This window comes from Oncorhynchus clarkii, chromosome 3 (genome assembly GCF_045791955.1).
Source record: "Oncorhynchus clarkii lewisi isolate Uvic-CL-2024 chromosome 3, UVic_Ocla_1.0, whole genome shotgun sequence".
NCBI classification, from domain to species: Eukaryota; Metazoa; Chordata; class Actinopteri; order Salmoniformes; family Salmonidae; genus Oncorhynchus; species Oncorhynchus clarkii.
In genome coordinates, this window is record NC_092149.1 from 82,218,888 (window position 1) to 82,243,881 (window position 24,994).

The 24,994-nt window shown below is 45.4% G+C and overlaps 1 pseudogene; it reads left to right on the forward strand.

Annotated features, from left to right (window-relative positions):
• Window positions 1-24,763, forward strand: part of LOC139386155 (conserved oligomeric Golgi complex subunit 3-like) — a 35,334-nt pseudogene extending 10,571 nt beyond the window's left edge.
• Window positions 24,764-24,994: the final 231 nt, after the last annotated feature.

Consider the following 24,994-nt stretch of genomic DNA (forward strand, 5'->3'; position numbering starts at 1 on the left):
TGTTGTCCCTGTGTTGATGCTGTCCACCCTGTTGTCCCTGTGTTGATGCTGTCCACCATGTTGTCCCTGTGTTGATGCTGTCCACCCTGTTGTCCCTGTGTTGATGCTGTCCACCCTGTTGTCCACCCTGTGGTCCCTGTGTTGATGCTGTCCACCCTGTTGTCCCTGTGTTGATGCTGTCCACCATGTTGTCCCTGTGTTGAAGCTGTCCACCATGTTGATGCTGTCCACCCTGTTGTCCCTGTGTTGATGCTGTCCACCCTGTTGTCCCTGTGTTGATGCCATCCACCATGTTGATGCTGTCCACCCTGTTGTCCCTGTGTTGATGCTGTCCACCCTGTTGTCCACCCTGTTGTCCATGTGTTGATGCTGTCCACCCTGTTGTCCACCATGTTGTCCATGTGTTGATTCCATCCACCATGTTGTCCCTGTGTTGATGCTGTCCACCATGTTGTCCCTGTGTTGATGCTGTCCACCCTGTTGTCCCTGTGTTGATGCTGTCCACCCTGTTGTCCCTGTGTTGATGCTGTCCACCCTGTTGTCCACCCTGTGGTCCCTGTGTTGATGCTGTCCACCCTGTTGTCCCTGTGTTGATGCTGTCCACCATGTTGTCCCTGTGTTGAAGCTGTCCACCATGTTGATGCTGTCCACCCTGTTGTCCCTGTGTTGATGCTGTCCACCCTGTTGTCCCTGTGTTGATGCCATCCACCATGTTGATGCTGTCCACCCTGTTGTCCCTGTGTTGATGCTGTCCACCCTGTTGTCCACCCTGTTGTCCATGTGTTGATGCTGTCCACCCTGTTGTCCACCATGTTGTCCATGTGTTGATTCCATCCACCATGTTGTCCCTGTGTTGATGCTGTCCACCATGTTGTCCCTGTGTTGATGCTGTCCACCCTGTTGTCCCTGTGTTGATGCTGTCCACCCTGTTGTCCCTGTGTTGATGCTGTCCACCATGTTGTCCCTGTGTTGATGCCGTCCACCCTGTTGTCCCTGTGTTGATGCTGTCCACCCTGTTGTCCCTTTGTTGATGCCGTCCACCATGTTGTCCCTGTGTTGATGCCGTCCACCCTGTTGTCCCTGTGTTGATGCTGTCCACCCTGTTGTCCCTGTGTTGATGCTTGCTGTCCACCATGTTGTCCCTGTGTTGATGCTTGCTGTCCACCATGTTGTCCCTGTGTTGATGCCATCCACCCTGTTGTCCCTGTGTTGATGCCATCCACCCTGTTGTCCCTGTGTTGATGCTGTCCACCCTGTTGTCCCTGTGTTGATGCTGTCCACCCTGTTGTCCCTGTGTTGATGCCGTCCACCCTGTTGTCCCTGTGTTGATGCTGTCCACCATGTTGTCCTTGTGTTGATGCTGTCCACCCTGTTGTCCCTGTGTTGATGCCATCCACCCTGTTGTCCCTGTGTTGATGCTGTCCACCCTGTTGTCCCTGTGTTGATGCCGTCCACCATGTTGTCCCTGTGTTGATGCCATCCACCATGTTGATGCTGTCCACCCTGTTGTCCACCATGTTGTCCCTGTGTTGATGCCGTCCACCCTGTTGTCCCTGTGTTGATGCCATCCACCATGTTGTCCCTGTGTTGATGCTGTCCACCCTGTTGTCCCTGTGTTGATGCCGTCCACCATGTTGTCCCTGTGTTGATGCCATCCACCATGTTGATGCTGTCCACCCTGTTGTCCACCCTGTTGTCCCTGTGTTGATGCCGTCCACCCTGTTGTCCCTGTGTTGATGCTGTCCACCATGTTGTCCCTGTGTTGATGCTGTCCACCCTGTTGTCCCTGTGTTGATGCCATCCACCCTGTTGTCCCTGTGTTGATGCCATCCACCCTGTTGTCTCTGTGTTGATGCCATCCACCCTGTTGTCCCTGTGTTGATGCTGTCCACCCTGTTGTCCCTGTGTTGATGCTGTCCACCCTGTTGTCCCTGTGTTGATGCCATCCACCCTGTTGTCCCTGTGTTGATGCTGTCCACCCTGTTGTCCCTGTGTTGATGCCGTCCACCATGTTGTCCCTGTGTTGATGCCATCCACCATGTTGATGCGTGGGATTTGTTGTCCCTCCAGAGAGCAGCCTTCCTGGGCTTATCTCAAGAGGCCTTATCTGCCTGCATCCAGTCCCTGCTCAAAGCTTCTGATGTCATTCTCAAGAACAAGATTGCTGCAGATTTATTTCAGGCACAAGGACAATGCCATGCACGTAATGCGTCACGTTATACATCCAGTGGCAAGTTTATCAGATACACCAAAATGGGTCTCTCCTACACACAGTGAGTCACGTGGCCATGGCTTGCTGTGTAACGCAGGCAGACGGGCATTCAGTTACTACTGTTCCATTTGAATGTTTGAATGGGCCAAACGAGTGACCTAAGCGACTTTGAGCGAGGTATGATCGTCGGTGCCAGTTCCAGTATCTCAGAAATGTCCTCCTGGGGTTTACAGAGAACAGTGCAACAAACAAAAAACACGTGGTCAGTGGCAGTCCTGAGGTCAAAAACTGCTCGTTGATGAGAGATCGAACTGAGAATGGCAAGAATCGTGCAAGCTAACAGACGGGCAGACAAACAGACAATTGACAGAGCAGTACAACAGTGGCGTGCAGAACGACATCTCAGCTGAAAACAAGAAGCGGCTCCATTGGACACATGACCATGAACACTGGACGATTGAGAAGTGGAAAAACATTGCCTGGTCCTTCGAATACCGGTTCCTGTTGCGTCATGTTGATGGCAGAGTCAGGATTTGGTGTGAGCAGTATGAGTCCATGGCCCCATACTGTCTGGTGTCAACGGTACAGACTGGTGGCGGTGGTGTGATGGTGTGGGGAGTGTTTTCCTGGCACATGTTAGGTCCCTTGATGCCAATTGAGCAATGTTTCCAATCCCCCAAAGAATTAAGACTGTTCTGGAGGCAAAGGGCGGTCTGACCCGGTACTAGATAGTTATACCTAATAAACTGGCCTCTGGGGTGTACATTTCTGACTGTAAAGGGTGTCCTTCCCAAACCTCTTCACCTTTTTTCTTCTTAAATGGGTCAATACTGGGTTTTTTTTGGGGGGGGGAAGGTTAACATTTGAAATATTCTGATGTTAAAGTTACCGGTATGGTTTAATCTATCAAATCAAATCAAATTTAATTTGTCACATACACATGGTTAGCAGATGTTAATGCGAGTGTAGCGAAATGCTTGTGCTTCTAGTTCTGACAATGCAGTAATAACCAACTAGTAATGTAGCTAACAATTCCAAAACTACTACCTAATCTTGTTCGGACACAAGTAGACGGTCAGCTGTTTCTGATCAAACACCTGTTTATCATGAGGGAACATTCCACACAGACTTTGCCATCAAGGAGATCTCTCTGGACCTGAAGAGAACCAGAGGTGAGATGGTGAGGAGGGACAGAAGAGGTTCCTTTAAAACATGTCATGACATAAGCATAATCAGTCAGGGATGACTGTTGTGTCCAAATGCACATGGCTATTATTATAACATTATAACTTGAGTTACTATATAGCCTTATCTAGCAGTCGGTAGAATTGCTCCTGTTCTGGTACTTCCAAGAGCAGATTTAATTTGTAACACTAGAGAGCACTCTAATCCTTCTTCAGCAAGATCCATCTTTAATTTTCCTGTTTCAAATCAGATGCTGCCTTCAAAATGATCAACCTCAAATCTGTACCTAGTTTCTTCAGACTATACAGCCCCAATGCCATCCTAGAATGTCTCTTAGAGGTAAAGTTCTTTAGATTTAGTTGAAATACATCCTACACATACAGGACCAGGAGTTTCTATGTCAGAAAACCTCATATATGTCAGTTGGGAGGTCCCTCATCTACAATACCAGTTACTAGTAACTAACGAACCTCTCTCTGGACCTAATCTACAGTACTAGTAACTAACTAACTAACCCCTCTCTGGACCTAATCTATAGTTCAATGTACTAGTAACTAACTAACCTCTCTCTAGACCTAATCTATAGTTATATGTACTAGTCACTAACTAACCTCTCTCTGGACCTAATCTACAGTACTATGTACTAGTAACTAACTAACCTCTCTCTGGACCTCATCTACAGTACTATGTACTAGTAACTAACTAACCTCTCTCTGGACCTAATCTACAGTACTATGTACTAGTAACTAACTAACCTCTCTCTAGACCTCATCTACAGTACTATGTACTAGTAACTAACTAACCTCTCTCTGGACCTAATCTACAGTACTATGTACTAGTAACTAACTAACCTCTCTCTAGACCTAATCTACAGTACTATGTACCAGTAACTAACTAACCTCTCTCTGGACCTAATCTACAGTACTATGTACTAGTAACTAACTAACCTCTCTCTAGACCTAATCTACAGTACTATGTACCAGTAACTAACTAACCTCTCTCTGGACCTAATCTACAGTACTATGTACTAGTAACTAACTAACCTCTCTCTAGACCTAATCTACAGTACTATGTACTAGTAACTAACTAATCTCTCTCTGGACCTAATCTACAGTACTATGTACTAGTAACTAACTAACTAACCTCTCTCTGAACCTAATCTACAGTACTATGTACTAGTAACTAACTAACCTCTCTCTAGACCTAATCTACAGTACTAGTAACTAACTAATCTCTCTAGACCTCATCTACAGTAGTACCAACTAACTAACCCCTCTCTGGACCTAATCTACAGTACTATGTACTAGTAACTAACTAACCTCTCTCTAGACCTAATCTACAGTACTAGTAACTAACTAATCTCTCTAGACCTAATCTATAGTTATATGTACTAGTAACTAACTAACCTCTCTCTAGACCTAATCTACAGTACTAGTAACTAACTAATCTCTCTAGACCTAATCTACAGTACTAGTAACTAACTAACCTCTCTCTGGACCTAATCTACAGTACTATGTACTAGTAACTAACTAACCTCTCTCTGGACCTAATCTATAGTACTATGTACTAGAAACTAACCTCTCTCTGGACCTCATCTACAGTACTATGTACTAGTAACTAACCTCTCTTTGGACCTCATCTACAGTACTAGTAACTAACTAACCTCTCTCTGGACCTCATCTATATTACTATGTACTAGTAACTAACTAACCTATCCCTGTTGGACCTCACCTGCAATACCAGTTACTAGTAACTAACTAACCTCTCTCTGGACCTAATCTACAGTACTATGTACTAGTATCTAACTAACCTCTCTCTGGACCTAATCTACAGTACTATGTACTAGTAACTAATTAACCTCTCTCTGGACCTCATCTACAGTACTATGTACTAGTAACTAACTAACCTCTCTCTGGACCTAATCTACAGTACTAGTAACTAACTAACCTCTCTCTGGACCTCATCTATATTACTATGTACTAGTAACTAACTAACCTATCTCTGTTGGACCTCATCTGCAATACCAGTTACTAGTAACTAACTAACTTTTAATAATATAATACATAAATACAAATCTATTTGGTCTCAAATAAATAATGAAACATTTTCAATTTGGTTTAAGTAATGCAAAAACACAGTGTTGGAGAAGAAAGTAAAAGTGCAATATGTGCCATGTAAGAAAGCTATCGTTTCAGTTCCTTGCTCAGAACATGAGAACATATGAAAGCTGGAGTTTCCCTTTAACATGAGTCTTCTATATTCTCAGTTGTAGTTATTATAGGAATTATTAGGACTATTTCTCTCTATACCATTTGTATTTCATTTTCCTTTGACTATGGGAAGTTCTTATAGGCTCTATAGTATTGCCAGCTTAATCTCGGGAGTTGATAGGCTTGAAGTCATAAACAGCGCTGTGCTTCAAGCATTGCGAAGAGCTGCTGGAAACTATAATTTCGAAAACAAAACGTTTAGTGAAATACGGAACCGTTCCGTATTTTATCGAGCAGGTGGCATCCATCAGTCTAAATATTGCTGTTACATTGCACAACCTTCAATGTTATGTCATAATTATGTAAAATTCTGGCAAACTAATTAAGGTCTTTGTTAGGAAGAAATGCTCTTTACATAGTTTGTAACAATCCAGGTGGCCCAAACTGCTGCATATACCCTGACTCTGCTTGCACAGAACGCAAGAGAAGTGACACAATTTCCCTAGTTAATATTGCTTACGGGCTAAATTTGCAGGTTTAAAAAATCTACTTGATTTTAAGAAAGGCGTTGATGTTTATGGTTCGGTACATTGGTGCAACGACAGTCCTTTTTTGCGAATGCACTTTTGTTAAATCATCACCCGTTTGGCGAAGTAAGCTGTGATTTGATGATAAATTAAAAGGCACCGCATCGATTATATGCAACGCAGGACAAGCTAGTTAAACTAGTAATATCATCAACCATGTGTAGTTTGATTTTTTTTTTATAAGATTAGTTGCTAGATAAGTTTAATGCTAGCTACCAACTTATCTTGGCTCCTTGCTGCACTCGTGTAACAGGTGGTCAGCCTGCCACGCAGTCTCCTCGTGGAGTGCAATGTAATCGGCCATAATCGGCGGCCAAAAATGCTGATTACCGATTGTTATGAAAACTTGAAATCGGCCCCAATGAATCGGCCATGCCGATTTAATAGGACGCCCTGTACTAGTAACTAAACTCTGTCTCTCTGTCTCTGTTGGACCTTAGGGATCACCTGAGATAAAAGAACAATACATCGACTGGGAGAAAGACGTAGACCCCCACCTGAAGTTCAGCTGTGAGCAGTTCATCCAGCAACAGACTCGCCTCTCTGTGGGGAATCTGGAGGAGTTCCTCACCAAGGTAACGTGTAAGTCGGACCGAGGAGAGGACAGGCAGACGTAGCCTGGGGCTCTGACTTCACAACATGATGCTTCCACCCCCGTGCTTCACGGTCGGGATGGTGTTCTTCGGCCTGCCAAGCATCCCCCTTTTTCCTCCAAACATAAGGATGGTCATTATGGCCAAACAGTTCTATTTTTGTTTCATCAGACCAGAGGACATTTCTCCAAAAATTACTATCTTTGTCCCCATGTGCAGTTGCAAACCGTATTCTGGCTTTTTATGGCAGTTTTGGAGCAGTTGTTATGCACGTGAGTGAGGACCCAAAAGCGGTTTAACAAAAACAGAGTCCTTTAATGTCAAAACACAGGGAAGACATAGATCCTCTTCAGATGTATGTAATGGCAAAATAGACAACCCGCAGAGAGGGCGACAAATGAATCATAAAGTCCTTCTGATATTTACAGAAGAGTCCCCCTTCTTAGCAGCAGAGGAGAATAGCTGGGTTAGAGTCCCCTTCTTAGCAGCAGAGGAGAATAGCTGGGTTAGCGGCGACAGACTGCTGGTCTCTCTGGGTAGGCGCGGGTCGTAGAGGACAGAGGTACCTGATCACACGTAGCATCAGATGAACAGGCAGATTCCGACAGGACGGGACAAGGGTGAAGCAAACGAGACGATAGTTTGGTTCTGGCATGAGAAACTCAAACGAGAATCTGACAAAGACAGAAGCAGGAACAGAGAGAGAAATAGAGACCTAATCAGAGGGAAAAAAGGAACAGGTGGGAAAAGGGTGAACGAGGTAGTTAGAGAAGATGAGGAACAGCTGGGGGAAGGAGAGGAAGAGAAGGTAACCTAATACGACCAGCAGAGGGAGACGGAGTGAAGAGAAAGAACAGGAACAAGACATAATATGACAATACATGACAGTAACCCCCCACTCACCGAGCGCCTCCTGGCGCACTCGAGGAGGAAACCTGGCGGCAACGGAGGAAATCATCGATCAGCGAACGGTCCAGCACGTCCCGAGAGGGAACCCAACTCCTTTCCTCAGGACCGTACCCCTCCCAAACCACTAGGTAATGATGACCACGGCCCCGAGGACGCATGTCCAAAATCTTACGGACCCTGTAGATAGGTGCGCCCTCGACAAGGATGGGGCGGGGGGAAGAACGGGCTTAACACAGGTGACATGGAAGACCGGGTGGACGCAACGAAGATATCGCGGAAGAAGAAGTCGCACTGCGACAGGATTAATGATCTGAGAAATACGGAACGGACCAATGAACCGCGGGGTCAACTTGCGAGAAGCTGTCTTAAGGGGAAGGTTCTGAGTGGAGAGCCAAACTCTCTGACCGCGACAATATCTAGGACTCTTAGTTCTACGCTTATTAGCGGCTCTCACAGTCTGCGCCCTATAACGGCAAAGTGCAGACCTGACCCTCTTCCAGGTGCGCTCGCAACGTTGGACAAAAGCCTGAGCGGAGGGGACGCTGGACTCGGCGAACTGAGACGAGAACAGCGGAGGCTGGTACCCGAGGCTACTCTGAAAAGGAGATAGCCCGGTCGCAGACGAAGGAAGCGAGTTGTGGGCGTATTCTGCCCAGGGGAGCTGTTCTGACCAAGACGCAGGGTTACGAAAAGAAAGACTGCGTAAGATGCGACCAATAGTCTGATTGGCCCGTTCTGCTTGACCGTTAGACTGGGGGTGAAAGCCGGAAGAGAGACTGACGGAAGCCCCAATCAAACGGCAAAACTCCCTCCAAAATTGAGACGTGAATTGCGGACCCCTGTCCGAAACGACGTCTGAAGGAAGGCCATGAATTCTGAAAACATTCTCGATGATGATTTGTGCCGTTTCTTTAGCAGAAGGGAGCTTAGCGAGGGGAATAAAATGAGCCGCCTTAGAGAACCTATCGACAACCGTAAGAATAACAGTCTTCCCCGCTGACGAAGGCAGTCCGGTGATAAAATCTAAGGCGATGTGAGACCACAGTCGAGAGGGAATGGGAAGCGGTCTGAGATGGCCGGCAGGAGGGGAATTACCGGACTTAGTCTGCGCGCAGACCGAACAAGCAGCCACGAAACGACGCGTGTCATGCTCCCGAGTGGGCCACCAAAAACGCTGGCGAATGGAAGCAAGCGTACCCCGAACGCCGGGGTGGCCGGCTAACTTGGCAGAGTGAGCCCACTGAAGAACGGCCAGACGAGTAGGAACGGGAACGAAAAGAAGGTTCCTAGGACAAGCGCGCGGCGACGGAGTGTGAGTGAGTGCTTGCTTTACCTGCCTCTCAATTCCCCAGACAGTCAACCCGACAACACGCCCCTCAGGGAGAATCCCCTCGGGTCAGTGGAGGCTACTGAAGAACTGAAGAGACGAGATAAAGCATCAGGCTTGGTGTTCTTAGAGCCCGGACGATAAGAAATAACGAACTCGAAACGAGCGAAAAACAGCGCCCAACGAGCCTGACGCGCATTAAGTCGTTTGGCAGAACGGATTTACTCAAGGTTCCTATGGTCAGTCCAAACGACAAAAGGAACGGTCGCCCCCTCCAACCACTGTCGCCATTCGCCTAGGGCTAAGCGGATGGCGAGCAGTTCGCGGTTTCCCACATCATAGTTACGTTCCGACGGCGACAGGCGATGAGAAAAATACGCGCAAGGGTGGACCTTGTCGTCAGAGAGGGAGCGCTGAGAAAGAATGGCTCCCAAGCCCACCTCTGACGCGTCAACCTCGACAACGAACTGTCTAGAGACGTCAGGTGTAACAAGGATAGGTGCGGATGTAAAACGATTCTTGAGGAGATCAAAAGCTCCCTGGGCGGAAACGGACCACTTAAAGCACGTCTTGACAGAAGTAAGGGCTGTGAGAGGAGCTGCCACCTGACCGAAGTTACGGATGAAACGACGATAGAAATTCGCGAAGCCGAGAAAGCGCTGCAGCTCGACGCGTGACTTAGGAACGGGCCAATCAATGACAGCTTGGACCTTAGCGGGATCCATCTTAATGCCTTCAGCGGAAATAACAGAACCGAGAAATGTGACGGAGGAGGCATGAAAAGTGCACTTCTCAGCCTTCACAAAAAGACAATTCTCTAAAAGGCGCTGGAGGACACGTCGAACGTGCTGAACATGAATCTGGAGTGACGGTGAAAAAATCAGGATATCGTCAAGGTAAACGAAAACAAAGATGTTCAGCATGTCTCTCAGGACGTCATTGACTAATGCCTGAAAGACAGCTGGAGCGTTAGCGAGGCCGAAAGGAAGAACCCGGTATTCAAAGTGCCCTAACGGAGTGTTAAACGCCGTTTTCCACTCGTCCCCCTCCCTGATGCGCACGAGATGGTAAGCGTTACGAAGGTCCAACTTAGTGAAAAACCTGGCTCCCTGCAGGATCTCGAAGGCTGAAGACATAAGAGGGAGCGGATAACGATTCTTCACTGTTATGTCATTCAGCCCTCGATAATCTATGCAGGGGCGCAGGGACCCATCCTTCTTCTTAACAAAAAAAAACCCTGCTCCGGCGGGAGAGGAGGAGGGGACTATGGTACCGGCGTCAAGAGCTACAGACAAATAATCTTCGAGAGTCTTACGTTCGGGAGCCGACAGAGAGTATAGTCTACCCCGGGGGGGAGTGGTTCCCGGAAGGAGATCAATACTACAATCATACGACCGGTGTCTGGTAACATGACCGAATACAAACAGTGCAGCTATTCCCTCCGCAAGGCTATCAAACAAGCTAAGCGCCAGTACAGAGACAAAGTAGAATCTCAATTCAACAGCTCAGACACAAGAGGCATGTGGCAGGGTCTACAGTCAATCACGGACTACAGGAAGAAACCCAGCCCAGTCACGAACCAGGATGTCTTGCTCCCAGGCAGACTAAATAACTTTTTTGCCCGCTTTGAGGACAATACAGTGCCACTGACACGGCCTGCAACGAAAACATGCGGTCTCTCCTTCACTGCAGCCGAGGTGAGTAAGACATTTAAACGTGTTAACCCTCGCAAGGCTGCAGGCCCAGATGGCATCCCCAGCCGCGCCCTCAGAGCATGCGCAGACCAGCTGGCCGGTGTGTTTACGGACATATTCAATCAATCCCTATACCAGTCTGCTGTTCCCACATGCTTCAAGAGGGCCACCATTGTTCCTGTTCCCAAGAAAGCTAAGGTAACTGAGCTAAACGACTACCGCCCCGTAGCACTCACATCTGTCATCATGAAGTGCTTTGAGAGACTAGTCAAGGACCATATCACCTCCACCCTACCTGACACCCTAGACCCACTCCAATTTGCTTACCGCCCAAATAGGTCTACAGACGATGCAATCTCAACCACACTGCACACTGCCCTAACCCATCTGGACAAGAGGAATACCTATGTGAGAATGCTGTTCATCGACTACAGCTCGGCATTCAACACCATAGTACCCTCCAAGCTCGTCATCAAGCTCGAGACCCTGGGTCTCGACCCCGCCCTGTGCAACTGGGTACTGGACTTCCTGACGGGCCGCCCCCAGGTGGTGAGGGTAGGCAACAACATCTCCTCCCCGCTGATCCTCAACACTGGGGCCCCACAAGGTTGCGTTCTGAGCCCTCTCCTGTACTCCCTGTTCACCCACGACTGCGTGGCCACGCACGCCTCCAACTCAATCATCAAGTTTGCGGACGACACAACAGTGGTAGGCTTGATTACCAACAACGATGAGACGGCCTACAGGGAGGAGGTGAGGGCCCTCGGAGTGTGGTGTCAGGAAAACAACCTCACACTCAACGTCAACAAAACTAAGGAGATGATTGTGGACTTCAGGAAACAGCAGAGGGAACACCCCCCTATCCACATCGATGGAACAGTAGTGGAGAGGGTAGCAAGTTTTAAGTTCCTCGGCATACACATCACAGACAAACTGAATTGGTCCACTCACACAGACAGCATCGTGAAGAAGGCGCAGCAGCGCCTCTTCAACCTCAGGAGGCTGAAGAAATTCGGCTTGTCACCAAAAGCACTCACAAACTTCTACAGATGCACAATCGAGAGCATCCTGGCGGGCTGTATCACCGCCTGGTATGGCAACTGCACCGCCCTCAACCGTAAGGCTCTCCAGAGGGTAGTGAGGTCTGCACAACGCATCACCGGGGGCAAACTACCTGCCCTTCAGGACACCTACACCACCCGATGTCACAGGAAGGCCATAAAGATCATCAAGGACATCAACCACCCGAGCCACTGCCTGTTCACCCCGCTATCATCCAGAAGGCGAGGTCAGTACAGGTGCATCAAAGCTGGGACCGAGAGACTGAAAAACAGCTTCTATCTCAAGGCCATCAGACTGTTAAACAGCCACCACTAACACTGAGTGGCTGCTGCCAACACACTGACACTGACTCAACTCCAGCCACTTTAATAATGGGAATTGATGGGAAATGATGTAAATATATCACTAGCCACTTTAAACAATGCTACCTTATATAAATGTTACTTACCCTACATTATTCATCTCATATGCATACGTATATACTGTACTCTATATCATCGACGGTATCCTTATGTAATACATGTATCACTAGCCACTTTATACTATACTATGCCACTTTGTTTACATACTCATCTCATTTGTACATACTGTACCCGATACCATCTACTGTATCTTGCCTATGCTGCTCTGTACCATCACTCATTCATATATCCTTATGTACATATTATGTTTCCCCTTACACTGTGTACAAGACAGTAGTTTTGGAATTGTTAGTTAGATTACTTGTTATTACTGCATTGTCGGAACTAGAAGCACAAGCATTTCGCTACACTCGCATTAACATCTGCTAACCATGTGTATGTGACAAATAAAATTTGATTTGATTTGATTTGACCGGTGCGGAGGAAGAGAGGTGGCCCTGGACTGACTGAACACCGTGCGCAGATCGTGATATTCCTCCGGCACCCCCGTCAAATCACCAGGCTCCTCCTGTGAAGAAGAGACAGAGGAAACAGGAGGGATAGCAGACATTAAACATTTCACATGACAAGAGACGTTCCAGGAGAGGATAGAATTACTAGACCAATTAATAGAAGGATTATGACAAACTAGCCAGGGATGGCCCAAAACAACAGGTGTAAAAGGTGAACGAAAAATTTAAAAAGAAAGGGTTTCGCTATGATTACCAGAGACAGTGAGGGTTAAAGGTAGCGTCTCACGCTGAATCCTGGGGAGAGAACTACCATCCAAAGCGAACAAGGCCGTGGGCTCCCTTAACTGTCTGAGAGGAATGTCATGTTCCCGAGCCCAGGTCTCGTCCATAAAACAGCCCTCCGCCCCAGAGTCTATCAAGGCACTGCAGGAAGCTGACGAACCAGTCCAGCGTAGATGGACCGACAAGGTAGTGCAGGATCTTGAAGGAGAGACCAGAGTAGTAGCGCTCACCAGTAGCCCTCCGCTTACTGATGAGCTCTGGCTTTTACTGGACATGAAGTGACAAAATGACCAGCGGAACCGCAATAGAGACAGAGGCGGTTGGTGATTCTCCGTTCCCTCTCCTTAGTCGAGATGCGGATACCCCCCAGCTGCATAGGCTCAGCACCCGAGCCGGCGGAGGAAGATGGTAGTGATGCGGAGAGGGGGGCAACGGAGAACGCGAGCTCCTTTCCACGAGCTCGGTGACGAAGATCAACCCGTCGCTCTATGCGAATAGCGAGTTCAATCAAGGAATCCACGCTGGAAGGAACCTCCCGGGAGAGAATCTCATCCTTTACCTCCGTGCGGAGACCCTCCAGAAAACGAGCGAGCAAAGCCGGCTCGTTCCAGTCACTGGAGGCAGCAAGAGTGTGAAACTCAATAGAGTAATCTGTTATGGATCGATTACCTTGACATAGGGAAGACAGGACCCTGGAAGCTTCCTCCCCAAAAACAGAACGATCAAAAACCCGTATCATCTCCTCCTTAAAGTCCTGATACTGGTTAGTACACTCAGCCCTCGCCTCCCAGATTGCCGTGCCCCACTCACGAGCCCGTCCAGTAAGGAGAGATATGACGTAGGCGATACGAGCTGTGCTCCTGGAGTAAGTGTTGGGCTGGAGAGAAAACACAATATCACACTGGGTGAGGAACAAGCGGCATTCAGTGGGCTCCCCAGAGTAACACGGCGGGTTATTGATTCTGGGCTCCGGAGATTCGAAAGCCCTGGAAGTGGCCGGTGGATCGAGGCGGAGATGCTGAATCTGTTCTGTGAGGTCGGAGACTTGGGCGGCCAGGGTCTCAACGGCATGTCGAGCAGCAGACAATTCCTGCTCGTGTCTGCCTTGCATCGCTCCCTGGATCTCGACGGCTGAGTGGAGAGGATCCGAAGTCGCTGGGTCCATTCTTGGTCAGATTCTTCTGTTATGCACGTGAGTGAGGACCCAAAAGCGGTTTAACAAAAACAGAGTCCTTTAATGTCAAAACACAGGGAAGACATAGATCCTCTTCAGATGTATGTAATGGCAAAATAGACAACCCGCAGAGAGGGCGACAAATGAATCATAAAGTCCTTCTGATATTTACAGAAGAGTCCCCCTTCTTAGCAGCAGAGGAGAATAGCTGGGTTAGAGTCCCCTTCTTAGCAGCAGAGGAGAATAGCTGGGTTAGCGGCGACAGACTGCTGGTCTCTCTGGGTAGGCGCGGGTCGTAGAGGACAGAGGTACCTGATCACACGTAGCATCAGATGAACAGGCAGATTCCGACAGGACGGGACAAGGGTGAAGCAAACGAGACCATAGTTTGGTTCTGGCATGAGAAACTCAAACGAGAATCTGACAAAGACAGAAGCAGGAACAGAGAGAGAAATAGAGACCTAATCAGAGGGAAAAAAGGAACAGGTGGGAAAAGGGTGAACGAGGTAGTTAGAGAAGATGAGGAACAGCTGGGGGAAGGAGAGGAAGAGAAGGTAACCTAATACGACCAGCAGAGGGAAACGGAGTGAAGAGAAAGAACAGGAACAAGACATAATATGACAATACATGACAGCAGTGGCGTCTTCCTTGCTGAGTGGCCTTTCGGGGTATGTCGATATAGGACTTGTTTTACTGTGGATATAGATACTTTTGTACCTGTTTCCTCCAGCATCTTCACAAGGTCCTTTGCTGTTGTTCTGGGCTTGATTTGCACTTTTCACACCAAAGTACGTTCATCTCTAGGAGACAGAACGCGTCTCCTTCCTGAGCGGTATTAAGGCTGCGTGGTCACATGGCGTTTATACTTGCATACTATTGTTTGTACAGATGAACATGGTACCTTCAGGCTTCGAACCAGACTTGTTGAGGTCTACAAAAAAAAAAATCTGCCCTCTTGGCTAATTTCTTTAGATTTTCCCATGATGTCAAGCAAAGAACACTGAGTTTGAAGGTAGGCCTTGAAATACATCCACAGGTACACCTCCAATTGACTCAAATTATGTCAATTAGCCTATCAGAAGCTTCTAAAGCCATGACATCATTTTCTGAAATTTTCCAAGCTGTTTAAATGCACAGTCAACTTAGTGTATGTAAACTTCTGACCCACTGGAATTGTGATACAGTGAAAGAATATGTCTGTAACAATTGTTACAGACAATTGGACTCTACAAGGTGTCGAAAGCGTTCCACAGGGATGCTGGCCGATATTCCCACAGTTGTGTCAAGTTGGCTGGATGTCCTTTAGGTGGTGGACCCTTCTTGATACACACACAAAACTGTTAAGCTTGAAACCCAGCAGTGTTGTAGTTTTCGACACAAACCGGTGCCCCTGGCACCTACTACAATACCATACCCCGTTCAAAGGCACTTCAATATTTTGTTTTGTCCATTCACCCTCTGAATGGCACACATATACAATCCATGTCTCAATTGTCTCACGGCTTAAAAATCCTTATTTAACGTGTCTCCTCCCCTTCATCTACACTGATTTGAAGTGGATTTAACAGATTTATACCTGGTCAGTCTATGTCATGGAAAGAGCAGTTGTGCTCCCGAGTGGCGCTGCGGTCTAAGGCAGTGCAGTTCAGTGCAAGAGGCGTATCCCTGGTTGGAATCCAGGCTGTATCACATCCGGCCGAGATTGGGAGTCCCATAGGGCGGTGCACAATTGGCCCAGCGTCGTCCAGGTGTGGCTGGGGTAGGCCGTCATTGTAAATACGAATTTGTTGTTAACTGACCTGCCTAGTTAAATGAATTTTTTTTTTTACAAATTATAATAATAATTGTACACTCAGTGTATATCGATGCCGCCCCCATCTCTGATTCTCTGCTGGGCACGAAATATCAAGTGCGCCTTTTGGCTATTTAGTGTGGTCTCAATCAAATGATTTATAGGCTATAGGCTACGAAGCGCGTGATTGGAGAAGCACAGAGAAAAGTTATATTTATAAGATGGATGGTGTGAATAAAACTAGGCTGCATTACACACTGCAATGGATATTCCAACCCTGAGCGCCGGCCCTGCTCTGCTCTTGCCGATCAAAAACGTTGTGTGCTGCCTAACCAGTGGCTGTGCTGTGTAGGGCCTACTGTACGTTGGCGGTTCAGGAGTCAAAGAAAAAATGCATTAGGTCTATTCCCCCAAATTCTGTGTCTTCTGCGCAGATTAGCCTATAGCCTATGTTCTGTTCAGTTTGAGAAGGAGGACTGGAGGTCAACTTTGATAGCTTGCTATGATTTGATTTTAATACAAACGATGTGTTTCTTTCCCATGATGTATTTATATATTTATATGAGTTATTGATATTATTGTGAATAAGCCATAGTCTAGTGATTTACTTGAAGCAGCAGCCGGGGCACAACCAATCAGAAATGGACAGTACATGGTGCTGAAAGTAGGCAAATTCCAGAAGACATTAGTTGGAACCGTCTTCATTTTAATTAGACTGTACTAACACCAAAAGGGGCTTTGTGTTGGAGCCAATTTCTGTTTGACTGATGAAATTAGGCTATAGACTGCTATATCCATAGATTTGTCAGTCAATTCCTCCTCCCACCATGCACTTTTTAAATAGCCTCCCTCCGTGTCAGTGAAGGGCTGTTATGTTAAAACCAAGACTCGAATTGAGAGAGGCCTTAGGCCTTCATTTTATTAAAGAAAATGTAAAAAAAAAATGCAGGTCTACCATTTTGTTAGCAAGATTTTGAAGAAAATAAAACCGATTTGAATGATATCAAGTAATTTATAACAGCGCTTTGATCGGTGATGCATTATGCTACAAACCAGCTACGTATATCCACTGTGATTTATTATTTCACCCTGTTGGTCATCTATGAACGTTTGAACATCTTGAAGAACAATCTGGCCTTAATGGCCGTGTACTCTTATAATCTCCCACCCGGCACAGCCAGAAGAGGACTGGTCACCCCTCAGAGCCTGGTTCCTCTCTAGGTTTCTTTCTAGGTTCCAGCCTTTCTAGGGAGTTTTTCCTAGCCACCATGCTTCTACACCTGCATTGCTTGCTGTTTGGGGTTTTAGGCTGGGTTTCTGTACAGCATTTTGAGATATCAGCTGATGTAAGAAGGGCTTTATAAATACATTTGATTTGTTTGTTTACGGATCCAATTATATAAAGTGATCTATAATAGCGTTTTGGTCTGTGATGCTTTATGCTAGAAACAAGCTGTAAAATACCTGGGAAAGACGTGACTGATGCATTATGGGAACATCATTGTTTTAGTTTCGTTGACATTAAGAGGCTGAGCTACAACCTTCTATAGCCAAGGTAGACCAAAACATTTCCTTTGTGTGGAAATCTAATTCTGTCACTGTCAATTTGTTAAGCTATTCACTTTCTGTACAATAGAAGATGTTTAAACCCAGACAGCTTTGAGGGAAACCTTGTGACCTTCTCTCGTTGGGTTAAGCCACGGACCAAGAATAACCAGCAGTTAAAGCTCACATTTGCCTGTGTCAGTAGGCCTTCTGTGTCTGTGGTGGACAGGTAGACCTAACTTTTGAAAGTACCATGCTCCGATTCCTAATTATTAAATTATTTGCAAACAAGATGCACTGATTTGGCATTGGAGAAATAGGATAAGATGAACATAGGCCTATCTCTCTGTCCATTCTTAGCCTGTCAGATAAACACATAGGCCTATCTCTCTGTCCATTCTTAGCCTGTCAGATGAACACATAGGCCTATCTCTCTGTCCATTCTTAGCCTGTCAGATGAACACATAGGCCTATCTCTCTGTCCATTCTTAGCCTGTCAGATGTACACATAGGCCTATATCTCTGTCCATACTTAGCCTGTCAGATGAACATAGGCCTATCTATCTGTCCATTCTTAGCCTGTCAGATGAACACATAGGCCTATCTTTCTTTCCATTCTTAGCCTGACAGATGAGCACATAGGCCTATCTCTCTGTCCATTCTTAGCCTGTCAGATGAACACATAGGCCTATCTCTCTGTCCATTCTTAGCCTGTCAGATAAACACATAGGCCTATCTCTCTGTCCATTCTTAGCCTGTCAGATGAACACATAGGCCTATCTCTCTGTCCATTCTTAGCCTGTCAGATAAACACATAGGCCTATCTCTCTGTCCATTCTTAGCCTGGAATTTGTGTGGTATTATTAAAAAAGATTCTACTAATGTGTAAAATTACGAAGAATTGCATGACATTTTTATAAAAGGTCTTTATTTTTTTTCAGACCTGTAAACATGATGACAGATTCATGCTATGCTTTTACTATAATGGAGATCTTTCCACCCCTACTCTTGTCCAGGGTGGTCTATAAACCCACAACCTTCTGGCCCGCAGCCCTGTGCTCTATAAATATTCCTGTGTTGCCATATAATGCTGACAGGATGAAGAACAGTTTCTAAAACTGTATATCTCAGGCTCTGTTCTGTCCAGGAAGTGAGGGTAAACTGTATATCTCAGGCTCTGTTCTGTCCAGGAAGTGAGGGTAAACTGTATATCTCAGGCTCTGTTCTGTCCAGGGAGTGAGGGTAAACTGTATATCTCAGGCTCTGTTCTGTCCAGGAAGTGAGGGTAAACGGTATATCTCAGGCTCTGTTCTGTCCAGGAAGTGGGGGGAAACTGTATATCTCAGGCTCTGTTCTGTCCAGGAAGTGAGGGTAAACGGTATATCTCAGGCTCTGTTCTGTCCAGGAAGTGAGGGTAAACTGTATATCTCAGGCTCTGTTCTGTCCAGGGAGTGAGGGTAAACGGTATATCTCAGGCTCTGTTCTGTCCAGGAAGTGAGGGTAAACTGTATATCTCAGGCTCTGTTCTGTCCAGGAAGTGAGGGTAAACGGTAGACATGTTCTCTGCCATCCACTTCTGTTTTAATTACTATTTTGGGTGTAGGGGAAAGGTCACTGGTTAGCTAGTTTGGAGGAAGTATTTAGTGTTGTGTGCATTGCGTTTGCGCACTTAGCTAGCTATCAATGCATATGAAGTGTGACTGGCTCATCTGCGGATGTATGGAGAAAATGCCCTCATTTATTATTATTTTTTGCCTCTCACACGGGAGGGTTCGTACTCTCTGATTGGCTCAAAGTCAAGTTATTGGCCAATGATGAGCATTGCGATCGTCGCTATCGGGTTGGTACGCAGCAAGTACCACTTTTTGTTCTAGCAAGAGAAGGAAGGGCCTCACGCTGTGATGAGTACCAGTTTATCAGCAGTGAGATTCTCTGTGCGTTTCATGCTTTAGACTGTTAAAACATTAGTAGGATTATGTTAATTAATCACTTCTTGATCTGTCCTCTTGAAAGAAAGTGCCTTCATAAAGTATTCACACAGCTTGAATTTAAAATTGATTAGATTTAGATTTTGTGTCACTTGCCTACACACAATACCCCATAATGTCAAAGTGGAATTATGTTTCTAGAAGTTAATAAAAAAATGAAAAGCTGAAATGTCTTGAGTCAAGTATTCAATCCCTCTGTTATTGCAAGCCTAAATAACTTCAGCAGTAAGAATGTGCTTAACAAATCAGATGATCTGCATGGACTAACTCTGTTTGAAATAATAGTGTTGAACATGATTGTTGAATGACTACCCCACACGTAAAATTGTCTGTTAGGTCCCTCATTCAAGCAGTGAATTTCAAGCACATATTCAATGACAAAGACCAGGGATGTTTTCCAATGCCCCACAAAGAAAGGCAACTATTGGTAGATGAAAATAATATATATATATATATCCTTTTGAGCATGGTGAAATTATTATTCAGACCCCTTGACTTTTTCCACATTTTGTTACGTTACAGCCTTATTCTAAAATAGATTAAATTGTTAACTTTCCCTCATCAATCTTCACACAATACCCCATAATGACAAAGCAAAAACAGGTTTTAAGAATGTTTTGCTAATTTATAAAAAATATATCACATTTACTTAAGTATTCAGACCCTTTACTCAGGACTTTGTTGAAGCTTTACAGCCTCAAGTCTTTATGGGTATGACACTACAAGCTTGGCACTTCTGTTTGGGCAGTTTCTCCCATTCTTCTCTGCAGATTCTCTCAAGCTCTGTCAGGTATGTTTTTCAGGTCTCTCCAGAGATGTTCGATTGGGTTCAAGTCCGGACTCTGGCTGTGCCACTCAAGAACATTCAAGGACAAGCCACTCCTGCGTTGTCTTGGATGTGTACTTAGGGTCGTTGTCCCGTTGGAAGGTGAACCTTCGCCCCAGTCTGAGATCCTGAGCGCTCTGGAGCAGGTTTCCATCAAGGATCTCTCTGTACATTGCTCCATTCATCTTGCCTTAATCCTGACTAGTCTCCCAGTCCCTGCCGCTGAAAAACATCCCCACAGCATGATGCTGCCACCACCATGCTTCACCGTAGGGATGGTGCCAGGTTTCCTCCAGACGTGATGCTTGGCATTCAAGCTAAAGAGTTCAATCTTGGTTTCATCAGACCAGAGAATCTTGTTTCTCATGGTCTGAGAGTTTTTTGCTCTGACATGCGCTGTCAACTGTGGGACCTTATACAGACTGGTGTGGGCCTTTCCAAATTATGTCATCAATTGAATTTATCACAGGTGAACTCCAATGAAGTTGTAGAAACATCTCAAGGATGATCAATGGAAACAGGATGCACCTGCACTCAATTTCGAGTCTCATAGCAGTTGGTCTGAATGTTTATGTAAATAAGGTATTTCTGTTTAAAAAAAATGTATACATTTGCTAAAATTTCTAAACCTGTTCTCGCTTTGTCATTATGGGGTATTGTGTGTAGATTGAGGATTGTTTTAATTTAATCAATTTTAGAATAAGGCTGTAACGTAATACAATTTGGTAATAGTCAAGGGGTCTGAATACTTTCTGAATGCACTGTACACTTTGGATGGTGTATCAATACACCCAGTCACTACAAAGATACAGGCATCCTCCTAACTCAGTTGCCGGAGAGGAAGGAAACTACTTGGAGATTTCAGCATGAGGCCAGTGGTGACTTTAAAACACTTAGAGTTAAAGCTGCAATATGTTACATTTTGGGCGACCCGACCAAATCCACATAGAAATGTAGATTGTCATTCCCGTTGAAAGCAAGTCTAAGAAGCAGTAGATCTGTTCTATGTGCGCAATTTCTATGCTTCCCGGCCTTAAGTTTAGTTTTTAGTTTTAGGCAGTTGTTGCTGTTGCCATCCTGTACCTGTCCCGCAGGTGTGATGTTCGGATGTACCGATCCTGTACAGGTGTTGTTACACGTGGTCTGCCACTGCGAGGACGATCAGCTGTCCGTCCTTTCTCCCTGTAGCGCTGTGTTAGGCGTCTCACAGCCACATCTGCAGTCCTCCTTGCAGCATGCATAAGGCACATTCACACAGATGAGCAGGGACCCTGGGCATCTTTCTTTTGGTGTTTTTCCGAGTCAGTGGAAAGGCCTCTTTAGTGTCCTAAGTTTTCATAACTGAGACCTTTAATTGCCTACCGTCTGTAAGCTGTTAGTGTCTTAACAACCGTTCCACAGGTGCATGTTCATTCCATTGTTTATGGGTCATTGAACAAGCATGGGAAACAGTGTTTAAAGTCTTTACAACGAAGATTTGTGAAGTTATTTGGATTTTTACTAATTATATTTGATAGAGGGTCTTGTAAAAGGGACGTCCTTTCTTAACTGAGTTTTTTTTAAAGCAATGGTAAAGTAAGCCATTTCATAGTCTATTGATTGATACATGCATTTCCCCCTTGTGGAAATAGAGTTCTGGCACAAGTTGGTAGCCAGATACAAGGCATGACTTTATTTTGTTCAATGTGTATCTAATGTCATGACATATAGGCTATTTGCAGTAAGGTATTCATGAGTTTAGTTACTCCACAATAATAACCTAAATGACTGAGTAAAAAAGAATGAAGCCTTTACATAATAAAAATATTCCAAAACATGCATCCTATTTGCTATTGGGCACTAAAGTAAAACTGCTAAAAATGTGGCAAAGAAATTAACATTTTGTCCTGAATACAAAGTGTTATGTTTTAGGCAAATCCAACACAGCTCATCACTGAGTACCACTCCTCATGTTTTCAAGGTGGTGGCTGCATCATGTTATGGGTATGCCTTTCATCGTCAAGGACTAGGGAGTTTTTTTTTAAAATTAAAATAAATTGAATAGAGCCAAGCAAAGGCAAATTTATAGAGGAAAACCTGGTTCAGTCTGCTTTCCACCAGACACTGGGAGACAAATCCACCTTTCAGCAGGACAATAACCTAAAACGCAATAACCTAAATCGTCTGGTAACTCTATAGCAAGACTTGAAAATGGCTGTCTAGCAATGATCAACTTGACAGAGCTTTGAGAATTTGTAAAATAATAATGGGCTAATATTGTACAATCCAGGTTTGCGTGGCTCATAGAGACATACCCAGAAAGACTCACATCTGTAATTCTAACATGTATTAACTCAGGGGGTTGAATACTTATTTAATCAAAAGATATGTTTTATTTTCCATTAATACATTTTTTTTTTGAATTTTTCTTTCACTTTGACATTCAAGTATTTTGTGTAGCATATTGACAAACATGACAATTAAATACAATTTTAATTCCACATTGTGAAGCAATACAATGTGGAAAAAGTAAAGTCAAGGGATGTATGTACTTTCTGAAGGCACTGTAAGCTGTACTGTATGTTAATTAACAGTAGCGTGCTCATGCTGTCATAAGGCAGTTCACCAATGAAAACAAGGCATGTTGAATGATTGGTAGCCTAGTTGTCAGACCTAACTTGATGGATGAGGTGAAGGATGGTGATCTGATACAAACTCATATAAGCCTAGTTCACTTGTTTCATATTCCAAACAGTTCACAGTATGCTAGACTACTATACAATTAAAACAGTTTACATTTTCACTAGACTATCCATATAAAGACACCTATTAATTACAATGATCATTACCCCCCCCCCCAAATTTCACCTAGAAAAATGTAAAAGTGTCATTGAGACAACCTCAATTTTATTAACGATCAAACACCTGACTTCTGTGTTGGCTACTTTGTTTGATATAATTTAAGACACTGCAGTATGTTTCAGGAAACAGCAGTTATATGTTTTTAAAAAACAAATAGTTACATTCTGAGGGGGAAGTTGGCTGACACCCCTCCAGACATCCCCTTACCCAGCCTTAGGCATACATCAGCATCACCTTGTTAGAAACTCCTACGGACAGCCCTGATTGTACATTTAAACACATTTCTAGTTAGCGAATGAAGAGCAGCCAATTACCAAGTACTCCTAACAGTCTATAGCCTACCATTCCTACCCTGGCAGCCTTCTGCCAACATCCTTATTAGGCAACAAATGTGCATTTCCCTATGATTTGAGCAATGTGGGGGGGCCTGGGGTTCCACCGCCACACTGAAGTGGTACTCATCAAAATTCTTCAAGGTTTGCAGGTGTGAGATTACTCATGTTGTCCTTGTGTGAGGGTGATGGACTTTGTGTTGTTTCAGGTGTCCGCTCTGAAAACCATGGTGATCCAAAGAGGTCCCACCCACAACCTCGCTCAACAACCTTGGATAACAGCCGGGTAAGAAACAGTAGCATCATATTTCAGTGGAACCTCTAAATCATGTGGTGGAAGGAAGGCATGGAACTGGAAAATGACTTTCTGTGCCTCCCCTTTTAGCCAAGATCAACGACATAGTGATGCCTACCTTCCGGGTGATGAAGAGCAAGCTGCCAAGCACGTTACAAAGCATGTCCTTGTACCGGGCCAACGGAGACACAGAGTTTATCCTCTTCAAGCCTGTTCGGGTGGGTGTCTGTTACACGCTGGAGGAATTGAAACTCTCATTCTCCTTTTAACAACCCTGTACTAGCCTGGTCCCAAATCGGTTTGAGCTATCCTGACAAAAAAATGACAATACAGCACAAACAGATTTGGAGCCAGGCTAACCTTGTTCGGGATCTCATGATGGTTTTGGTACACGCCTACAAAACAAATAGACGTTTTCAGCAGGTCGCTGAGGCTGAGCAATGCTCAGTTACCATTTTCAGCCTCGATCTTGCTTGTTAAAGAGAAATCATTGTTCAGTAATTATTGTGGCTCTTTGTGTACGGCTAAGTGCTAATCTAAGTGAATCTAAGTGCACAACAATGGCGTTGACATGGCAACTAGGATACAAAGGGGACCGGTGGGGGTGTAATTTCTCTCCAGCAGCTCTCTGGCTAGCGTGCTGTTTTCTCCAACAGAACAACATCCAGCAGGGGTTTCAGAGACTGCACACCGTGATTCAGGAGGGATACAGTGGAGGGGACCTTCAGATCATCGCTTGCTCTTCTATGGAACAGGCAAGTCTTGTACTGGCTACACTACAAAATCAGAACCAAGGGCATGGTATTACAAGGTTCATCACTCTCGCACTGGGGATGGCTGTTGGATCTCAAGGTCTTTTCACAAGTGTATTTAATCAACTTTCTTTTATTCAGGTTATCCAATTGGGATCACAATATATTTTTTACTGTGTGTAGTGGCGTCTGGAGTGACATTGAGTCATGCTGGATGTTGTTAGCTCTGTGTTTCTGTTCTCGCTCTCTCCAGATTAACCTGCTGTTGTCTGTGAATAAGTAGCCTGAAGGGCTGGTCCATAGAAGATGACGAGCTCTGACCTGACCTGGCCAGACAGCAGTGTTACTCCAGCCCTGACGTGGCCAGACAGCAGTGTTACTCCAGCCCTGACCTGACCTAGCCTGACCAGACAGCAGTGTTACTCTAGACCTGACCTGACCTGGCCTGACCAGACAGCAGTGTTACTCTAGCCTTGACCTGACCTGGCCAGACAGCAGTGTTACTCCAGCCCTG